We start from the raw sequence: 11,259 nt of genomic DNA, 5'->3' as shown, positions 1-11,259 counted from the left end.
CGGCATAACGACAAGTATTGTTTGTGTCGCTTTTTCTTAAAGTGTTTTAGAGCGCAGCTCTTAGGGGCCCGTTTCCGGCTTGAGCGGCGTCGCCGTCGCCGTCGCCGTCGCCGTCGGCGTAACCGCGCGGTGCATCATGGGAAATATCCCATAATGCACCGCGCGAGCCCCCCACCGGGGTCACGTGACTTTGTGGGGAGGCACGTGACCCCCCCGAGGTCACGTGACCCCCCGAAGTCACGTGACTCCCCTGAGGTCACGTGACCCCCTCCTCGAGGTCACGTGACTCCCCTGAGGTCACGTGACCCTCTCCTCGAGGTCACGTGACTCCCCTGAGGTCACGTGACCCCCTCCTCGAGGTCACGTGACCCCCCGAGGTCACGTGACCCCCGCCGATGTCGCGTGACCCCCCGATGTCATCGACACTGATTACGTCACCGGCATCCACATCGTCATCGTCATCATCAGTGATGACGATGACGATGCGGATGCCGGTGACGTCATAAGTGATGATGACGATGACGATGTGGATGCTGGTGACGTCATCAGTGATGATGACGATGACGATGTGGATGCCGGTGACGTCATCAGTGATGATGACATCAATGATGATGATGACGTCATCAGTGACGATGACGATGTGGATGCCGGTGACGTCATCAGTGATGATGACGATGTGGATGCCGGTGACGTCATCAGTGATGACGTCATCAGTGATGATGACGATGACGATGCGGATGCCGGTGACGTCATCAGTGATGATGACGATGTGGATGCCGGTGACGTCATCAGTGATGATGACGATGACGATGTGGATGCCGGTGACGTCATCGGTGATGATGACGATGACGATGTGGATGCCGGTGACGTTACCGACATCCGCATCGTCATCGTCATCATCACTGATGACGAAATCAGTGACGTCATTGATGTCGTCACCGGCATCCGCATCGTCATCGTCATCATCACTGATGACGTCGTCAGCGACGTCACTGATGACGTCACCGACATTCGCATCGTCATCGTCATCATCACTGGTGAAGTCATCAGTGACGTCACTAATGACGTCATCAGTGACGTCAGTGATGACATCATCGGCATTGGGGGTCAGGTGACCCCCCAAGGTCACGTAACCCCCCCCTGGTTAGTCTAACCCCCCCCCCCCAGCGCCCTTCCCTCCTCCTCCTCAAGAGCTGCGCTCCAATTCGGCGTTACAGGGAGTTGTAAGCGGCTTTCACTTTTTTAATGAACAGTTGGGGGCGGTCGTATGTTTGCTGAAACGTTCGACCAACTGAGTGCCATCCCGTTGTGCTCTGCTCTTTCAGTAAAGAATATGCGGTATACTCTTTCTGCTATTGACTAGACACAGAACGGAAGAGGTTGATACGACTATTTATTATTGTAAAAAATAGACACAGCACAATAAAAATGCAGACTGAGAGGCACATAGAACGAGCGATGTGTTTGCTTGGTCGGACAGGACGGTATATGTAATGTCATTCATCTGATGTATCACAAAAGGTGCATAGGATCCTAGAACAGATACTACATACTACTGAAAGCCAGAGCCGAACTTCAACTGAAGACACTCTTGAAGAACACGGAACATACCGCGGTGTTTGTAATCAATGTATCTGATGGAACGTTGGGCTGTTCTGAAGTTCTCTCGGTGCGTGAATCTTGTGTATTAAACTGAGTGCACTGTGCACTTGCCCCTTTTTTCTTCTTCTCCGGACCCTTATGAATTATTTTCCTAACCACCGTCTTTTTTCTCCTCTCCTAGCTGTCATGAATTATTCATGTCGTGCCATATTCCTTGGGGCCATACTGACATTTCACTGTATAAACATGCACAACATCCGACTTGCTTTGCTTTTGGGGAATCGGTGGGCTAGCGCACACCAGCTCGGAGCGCGTGGAGCGAAAGTTCGCGCTGCAGAACCCAGGGCTTGGGTTCAATCCCTGCCCGCTTCGATCTGGATGAGCATCGTACCGGCGTGCGGATGTGTATCACTACTCCGTGGTGCACGTTAAAGACCCCAGGCTAGCGGTTGTACTGCACTGGCTAAATTGCTCATCTACAGCGAGTGACTCGTCGCAACTCTAAAATGGCTGACTAAATACACGTATAAATATTCTCACAACCATTTATTTTAGATGTTGATGACCTGTGCAGCACGCGTTCGTTTTTCACCACACGCAAAAAAAAAAAAATGGCAGAAAAAAAACAAAAAAACTAGCAGCGTTTATTTTCTTAGCCAGAACAAGCGGCCACCTGATCTGGAGCCGAAGCACATGACACGCGCTGAGTTCCAGACATTGTTATGGTTCGGCTACTGCCGTCATTGCAGCGATTGGACACGGGCCGCTACCGGAATGCTTGTCGAGCTATTGATTATCACGAGCCCAAATCGAGTGCTCACGCAATGCTCGGGTCCAATCTATGAGCCACATTAAAATATCGGCATTGGGGGATACTGCGATCCCCCAGCTACGTCATCAAGTTTTGCGAAGGAGAGATTGAAAGAAAACGCTCGCTTTTGTCTTTGAAATGACATCGCAAACAAGGAGTTTCTTGGTCAGTGGCGTTGCGTGCGAGTATCCTTGAGTCCCACTAGTGCCAGTAAACTCGTGTAATGTGAAAAAACATTCCAAGTATATATATGCGATATTCAATTGGAATGTTGGTCGTTTTGCTTTAATTGTTTCTGCGACTTCGACTGCGTGGGGTGAAAAGGAACGCGTGTTTTATAGGTCATTAACGTCAGGGATCCGTTCTTAACGGTATTTACGTAAAGCACAGAAATCGTTGCATCGCCCCTTTAAAGGGATGCTGAACCAAACATTTCAGTGTCTATAATAAGTGGCGCACGATCTTTCCACGAGCCAGCAGCCGCCGGTGTACGTGAGCACACGCAACGAAATGAGCGAGTTAGGGGACCCCAAAGCTTTGGGTGCCCCAAACAGCTCGGGGCATCGCAGTGGGCATGCGCAGAAGTTTTGCGCATGCGCAGTGGGACGCCCCAAGCTGTTTGGGGCACACAAAGCTTTGGGGCCCCCTATTCTGAAACTCGTCACGCACGTGGCCAGGGGGTGGGGCCATGGGGCCTGAGCTCCCTTCCCTGGCTTTTGGGGAGGGGGGGGGGGGGGGCTGCTATGCCCCCCCCCCCCCCCGCCCCCCGAAATCTTCCATCTTGCTGGGGCCTTCTTTCCCCGCCCCCTCATACAGCAAATTGTCATGGCGCTGGGTGTGCGCTCACTCGGCCACCGATCCCCCCAGCTCGACGCGCGTGGAGCGAAAGCTCGCGCTGCAGAACCCAGAGATCCTGGGTTCGAGCCCCACCCCTGCCCGTTTCGATCTGGATGAGCACCGTACCGGCGTGCGGTCGTGTATCACTACTGCGTGAGCACGTTAAAGACCCCAGGTTAGCAGCCGTACTGCACTGGCGAAATTGTTCATCTACAGTGTAAACCAGTGTCGCCCCTACTGGCAGACCGACCTTACGCTGTGTAAATCACTAAAACGTCCAACTTGACTTTGATTTGTCATGGCGCCCCCCCCCCCCCCCCCCTCCCTCCCCCGAATCGAAATCCTGGCTACGTGCCTGATTGACGTCATAATCCCCCAAAACAAGACAAAAAAAAAAAAAAAAGTCGTTGGTTGTTTATACAGCAGGAGTTTAGTCTGTTAGAACATGGTGACATATTGTTACCCACTGTAGATAAGCAATTTAGTCAGTACAGTACGACTGCTAGCCTGGGATCTTTAACGTGGACCACGCAGTAGTCATACAGGACGCCGGCACGATGCTCATCCAGATCGAAACGGGCAGGGCTGGGGATTGAACCCAGGATCCCTGGGTTCTGCAGCGCGAGTTTTCGCTCCACGTGCCTCGAGCTGGTGTGCGCCATAGACCCCGATTCACGCTTAAGATGACAACGAAATGTGTGGGCTCCGGGGTAAAAGAGAATAAAGACAAGCTTTTCATCTCCACAGTTGGATCTGGTGTAAAAGGTAAACGGAAGTGAAAGCTACGTAATTCCATGGTCTAACAATCACGTAGCTTTTAGTTGTAGGGATGGAAAGTCTGTCTCTATTCTCCTTTGGCCCGAAGCCCATACATTTCACTGTCATCCTAAGCGCGAATGGGGACTATGACGTCAATTTAGCTGCGTGTGCTCGCTCACAACGGCGGCTGCTGGCTCATGGAAAGAACGTGCGCCAATTATTAATGCTAAAGCATTATCTGTCCCATGGAGCAAGCCGACGTCATCAGCTTTGAAGCCGCGCCAAACGGCACCTTAAATCCTTTCTCCAAGTGAAGCCAGCAGCAGCTAAGAAACCACGCGAAAAGCCTAGCCAAACGACACCTAGTTTCCCCGATAATAATTGGGGTTGTGTGGATATTTATGGCGGCGTGTAGTTGGTCAGGCATTTCAAAGTTGCGACGAGTCACTCACTGTAGATGAGCAATTTAGCAGTACAACCTCTAGCCGCAGTAGTGATACTGCGGATACATCCAGATCGGAACGGGCAGGGGTGTTGAGCTCAGGATCCCTGGGTTCTGCAGGGCGAGCTTTCGCTACACGTGCTCCGAGCTGGTGTGCCCTAGCCCACTCGGCCAGGGATCCCCCTGTTTCCCCGATCCCAAAGGAGCGGAGATGAGCGACCTCTAGGGCCGGAGGTAAAGGTGACCTCTCCCCGAAGGCCCCTAAGATGACAGTGCGGTGGGAGCAACGCTCTCGCGAGGCCAATCGACCGCTTCCTTTTGATCACCTGACCCCTCTCTCTGCGGGTGGGTATACGGGGCGGGAGAGTGATCACGTGGCGAAAGAAAGACGTACAACTGGTCAAAGTGAGCAGGCAACTCGCACTGTCAGCTTACGAGTGAACGGAGTTGCAAGAGAAAGTGAAAAGTATGCAAGCTATGGCCAGCAAAGACATCCGACTCCTGATGAAAAGCAAAGTGTTTGCCCTGGCCAGTGGCGGCTGTTTCAGAGGTGAGCGGGGGGGGGGGGGGGGGTCAAAACACATGCTTTGCCCCCCTCCACCCCCCGGTTGGTACGCAACTCTCTGGGACAAGTCCTTTAAAGTGAAGGGAGCGAAACTATGATATGGCCCAAGGTACGCGAACACACTCCGTAGCTTCGGCCACGGGCTTCGACCCAAATTGCTTAGGCAAAATAATAATAATAGAGAGTTTTAGTATACCGTTTTCATCTTCCGCTCCGCTCTGAGGGTGCCAAACTGCGCATGCGCGGCCCGCTTCGCCGGAATGGAAAGCGGAGGTCCAAAAACGCGTTTTAGTAGAGCGTTTTTCTTCAGCGTAAGAGCGTTTTGAGCGGGTTCGAAAAATTTGCTTGCGTAGCCCCACAAGTGGACGTTTATAGTACTAGTAAAACAAAAAAACCTAAGCGTTAACACCAAAAGAGTAAAAGGGAGCGTGATTGTAGAGGTAGTAAAAACGAAGGCGACAATATTGAGCACAAAAGAGTAGGCACAGACCTGAAGAAATATTAAGCTATAAAATATAAATATAATCGTTCCACCTTGTGTGCGAGTGAAGCCGAAGGTATAAGCATGAGCATGTTGCTCTAAACAGTGCTTGGACTGCACGAGCGCGCGTGCTTATCAAGGACGCTGAAAGGCCGGCACTCGCTCTTGTAGCTTCTGCTCCACTCGAATTAAAACTGAAACATATTTACTTATTCGAAGTAGAAAAATAAGAGAAAAGGACGAAGTTTGCGCATTGGGAGTACATCCTTTTGCGTAGTACGAGTACAGTGTTGCTCAAGGCTAGCAAGGCAACTGCACGATGAATCCCCGCTGTTCACAAGGAAGGAGACTTCTACTAACGAGATTAAGATGGCGAGACATCGAATCTATGATTCATATCCCTCGTGCCATCAAGCGCCGAAGCTTCCTTTCCGAACGCGGTTTGCTGGATATTTCCAACGTAGAAAAGAAACCCTTTAGGAAGCTATCCTGCTTAAAGAAGGACCTGGCTGTTCTGCGTGCGGGCCTCCAAATACCAGCACCCGACAGATCGGCGCAGGGTGTTGCCAATCTGGCGAGACGCTTTGCATGGTTCTTCCTCGACTGGCCTATCCCGACCGTCTGTTCGTACTTGGATGAGCGTTTGGACGGAACTTGTCGGTGTCCTTCAGTTCTGTGAACCTCATCGTGGGTCACATCAACGAGAGGTTCGGCCACCTGCTTGCTGACATGAACGAACATAGGTGGTTGACCCTGGCGAAACTAGAGCTGTGCTCACAGGTGAGACCCTGCATGGTTTGTGTAAATTTCGCGTTTCCATTGTTTCTAGCACAGCTGCTCTGTCTGGTGAAAAGTTAATTTTTTCTATACGCCAAAGGTGTACATGGGCAGTGTCAGGAGAAGTCACGACGAGAAGTCACGACGTTCGTAATCTATGAGTATTAGTAGGCCACTTTTATGAGCCCTCTTTGCTCTACTTTACGCTCTGCGAGAAGCATCGTCCCCACCGCGCATGCGTGGCCCGCTCCGAGTTGGAGCGTAAAGTTAGCGGAGTGAGCGTGCGCTCCGCTTCGCAAGTTGTAGAGCGGACTGCCCTCAGCGTCCTTAGCGTGATCGCTTAGATCTCAAGATGGCTGCACTTATTCAATACGCGTCGATGTTTTTGACCGTGACCTTAGCTTGAAAGAGGTCGAATCAAGAAGTAAAGCGTACGCCCCGCGCGTAAAAAGTAAACCATTCGATTTGAGTTCTATGTAACACAAAACAGCATAATCAAACGAAGTGAACGAGTATCACTTTGCAACCAGCACGGCGTCGGTAAAGTCGTCGCGTTTTGTGGACGGCCTATGGCTATGCAGTCAGATGTACGGGTGCGCGTGCTTGAACGACGATTATATCTGTGCATGCGCCCTCCTGTCGAAAATGCCACTGAAAGCTGACCACGAGCATAGCACTCGCAAGCTGCACCAAAGAAACCATTCCTCTTAGCTTTATTTATTCACACTCGCTCGCAACTTTTGAATTGTTTAACTTTCCTCAAGAAATGTTTGCGTTGGATTTCCTTGGTAGATTTAGAAAATAATAGAAACTTGGATGCAGCCTTTTTAAAAGTGCAACCCATGGTGCCGCTAGTCTTCGAGGCCGCCTTATTTTGGCCAAGTGTCTAGGCGGCAAGAGAGCTACGTCATTGTTTGTCGCGGATGCGAGTCTAAATGTATTAGACACGAATGCTGCGTCAATACTGAATATGAAATGGGTTCTAGTCACAAGTCTCGCACTAAAAGCGATGCCCAAAATATGGCGGCCGAATATGTTACCCGGTGGTGTTTTGAAAAGAGTTGCCAATAACGGTCGAAAGAATATTCCACGTCAATTTTTTGTCTGGTGAAAACCAGACAGGCATAAACAATGCAAAATTGAGCAAAAACAACCCTGGACTTCTAAGCAATAGTGGTAGATTAGAACAGTTTTCAGAAGTTTCGTTTTGAATTCCGGCGTAGCGGGCCTCGCATGCACAGTTTGACGGCCTCAAACCTTAGCAGAATTAAGAAACAACTATATATATATATATATATATATATATATATATATATATATATATATATATATATATATATATATATATATATATATATATATATATATATATATTAATTTACGATACCCAGTTTTTTACAACCCTACAATGGAAATACGCTTTATCTTAGAGGAGTAACAAGTCCCATATCACATGTTTTGGTAGTGTTTAAATACTGCCGTGTTGTAAGAGTGTTTTTCTTTGTCTTTTTTATTAGGCCGTCAAGGACAAGGGAACGTCAAGGACAAGGGTTTTGTTGACCGCACAGCATGCCCATATGCCGTCCATCAAAAAAATTAGAAGAAGAGCACAAGAGGGTGCTCGTCGTGAAGCACCAGGCAGTGATGTGCGCAGACGGCATAATTTGACGGCTGGACGAAACCTACAAAGACCATGGGCATTTTTTTTTGGTTGTTTAATATTAGAATGCATAAAATTATCACAGTAAATTATGTTCAAGCTTTTGTACTGAGCGAAATACCTGTCCAACTGGGCTGAAAGGCATCTAGAAATATTTTAATAAAAAACGTTTACTAACGACTCCCATTTTACTTCTCAGATGTGCGTGTGAATATTGCATCTAACCAATTTACAGTGTTACTGTTGAATTCAGCATTGTAAGAGTAGACTATGTTGCGTGGCCTTCTATTGCAAGAAAAGACCGTAGCACAAGTGAGGCAGAAACTGGGCAGGAGCTTAAGCTGAAAAACGCACTTTCATAAACACACAAAAGAAATAAAAAGAAGTGTATAGTGAAGCAAAATGGTTTCGTGTCACCCCCCAAGGCAGATACATACACTGCGCTCCACTGTTAATACGAACACGAAAAAAATCGCTTTTATTTGCAGTTTATTTCTTTGACAGCTATTGAAAAAGCTGAAAATGTGTCGCTCAGATTGGTGCCCCAAACGAGCGCTTTATTCCACACCAATAGGCAAATGTCAGCCCCTCGAATTCAAGGTGAAAAATGAAAACAGGATATTGAATGCTCCCGCTAACAGTGTCGCGCAGTGTACATAAACACCAAGGCACCATATCACAAACCGAAGCATACGAAGAAGAAAAGACTCATTTCATTCGGGAAAAAAAAGTAGAGATATAAATGGAGCACTCGCTTTCGCTAATTTTCACTGTCTTAATGCCTGAAGTAACCAAACAAAATATCTGTCCGTTTGCCGACTGCTTTAGTCTTTGGTCTTTAACCTTTAATTTTTGGCTCTGGAGAGCTGCGGCACCGCGGAAAGCAGCAGCCCGTACCACCGAGGCCCGCGGTGCCGCGTCTAGGGAACCTGGTAATGTGATGAGTATATACGTGCAAGATGACGACGACATGGGTTGTTGGTATTGGGGAGGGTGGCAGTCCGATTCGCAGAAGTCCAGACTTCGTGGAGGCGGGTTGGGCGGGTGAGCAGCGAGCTATGAAGATTTTGCACGCCGTTCGATCAGTGCATGAAGGAGCACCAGGAACATAATGGCGCTATCGCTCACTGGGGTCCACTGGGGTCAAAGAATCATGCTCCAAGGAGGTAGTCCAGCCGAAGTAGAAGCTGCCGCCTCCGAGGGACCGAGGCCCAGGGCTCAGATTGAGACACCGCCGTCGCCCGGTGTGTCATCCTCTCAACGTCGTCGTCCTCATCTCGCATAGAAAAATCGAGCCCGCTGGCTTAGACAAGGCAGCACCTGTCCCCACCGTTCAGGGGCCGTGAAAGGACTGCGGCCAGCGATTTCTCGAAGCAGCCAGAGGTTCTTGACTACCGTGAAACGTTTTCTGGGGGACGCCTTTTCAAACAAAGTCTGCGCAGCTTCTTAGTGCAGCGAGGTTCATAAGGGTCAAGCGCGCTCCCAAGCATGATTTCAAATAGCGAGCACCCACCTTTCCAGAAAAGCACCATCTAGTGAACCTTCACTGAGAGTGGAACGTACTTCTCAAAATGGCGACGATAGCGGAGCTGACGCTCCACGCTCGAATCCCAGAGCGGGTCGCGCATGCGCGATGGCGACTCCGCTTTCCATAGAGCGGAGCGGGAAACCGAAAACGGTCTACTAAAACTCTCTAATAATAAATAATCAGAAAACATCGTCCCAGCAAAAGCTTATATTCGAAACAAGCTTACACTTAATTGACGCAAAAAGTGTTTGCAAATGTATGTTATGAGAGTCATACTTAACCATAAATTGGTCGCTGCTTATTAAAGAACAATACCAATTTGTTACATCTCTCGAAATTTCCTTCGAGCTTTTCGGCCTGTTTAGCGCCTCCTTGTACACGAGACAACTATACCACCATAAACCACTAAATCAGTGACAGATGGATGATCGCAGAAGTATACCACAGGTGAGGCACTACTATGCACCGAATGTGGTTATCAAGGAATAAGATAATATAAATTAATTTACTTATACATTAATGCTGTCTCATCCACAGGCAACTCAGTGTCTAATACAATATGCATAATGGGTGCGACTTATACCGTGAATTATTTATTATGAAGGTAACAACCAGGCATACATGCCGAGGGCAGAAAAATTGTCCGGAGCAGTGGTTCTCAAGCATTGATGATTCGCGGACCTTTTGTGAATCGGCGGATATGATGGGGGACCCTGTTCGTGGTGAGGGAAAGGAAAAGTTATGGTTTAATTACAAAAACGATTTAATAAATGGACATAACTAAGGGCTAATATGGAATAGACTTCTTTTAGTGACATATACACGAGAAAACTCACTCGAAAATTGTAACGTTTCTTCTGAATCTCAGACAAGACAACTTTTATTACTGGGCTATTAAAAGAAAGGAACAGACCAGGGTTCAAGGTTTAAGACAAGCAGATATGGTAATTTGGAGCTGTGTATCTTATAAAGGACGATTACAAAAAATGCTTGTTGCTGGCTAATAAAGCGTTTTAGTTGTGATTTCTTCTTAGTAACTCATGTACGTACTGTGACGCTTGAAGAGAACACGGGAGCGCATGGACCCCGCACCCGCGCAAGGTATACTCGCCCTAGTAGTGGCCGGCTGCGGAACCGCTGCGCAGCCGCAAAGTGGGAGGGGCGTGGCGTCCAGCGCGTCGTCTGCTACGGACGGAGCCACGCGCTGCCAGTTTTGCCGTCAAGGGAAATTCACTCACGCACTTCGAAGGATAAAAGTAGGAGTGATCACTGCTTCCATTCGAATTGTGCACTGTCATTTCTAACTTCAACACCAAACAGAGCCGATATATCGTGAATCATGCTGCGCAATTCGACAGCCCTGTTTAACAGGAAACGACAGTCTTGCTCGAAATAACGTGGACTTGTTGGTGCCGCCATTTGGCGTTTATTTTTATCGTAAAGCCACGAAAAAGAAAACAATAACAACGAAGAAACACAGCGTCGCTGTATGAAAATACTTTTGCCCAGATAACGTTGCGCGAGAACCATAATCAGCAGCAGCTACGGGATTGTTGGTATGTGCCCGAACAATTGTAGACAGTTCTCGATAATCGATTTAGATATGGTAAACCGAGCGACCTTCGAAGTGCGGGAGTAAATTTCCTGTGACGGCAAATCAGTCAGCGCGCGGCTCCGGGTCCACATCAGGCGACGCGCTGGACGACACGCCCCTCCCACTCCACGGCTGCGCAGGCATATTGCGCAGTGCTCTGCAAGTGACAGCCACCAGTTGAGGCAGACTACCTTCAGGCTGTA

This window comes from Ixodes scapularis, unplaced genomic scaffold, assembly GCF_016920785.2.
Source record: "Ixodes scapularis isolate PalLabHiFi unplaced genomic scaffold, ASM1692078v2 PGA_scaffold9__187_contigs__length_104089568, whole genome shotgun sequence".
NCBI lineage: Eukaryota > Metazoa > Arthropoda > Arachnida > Ixodida > Ixodidae > Ixodes > Ixodes scapularis.
This window is presented reverse-complemented; position numbering follows the sequence as displayed.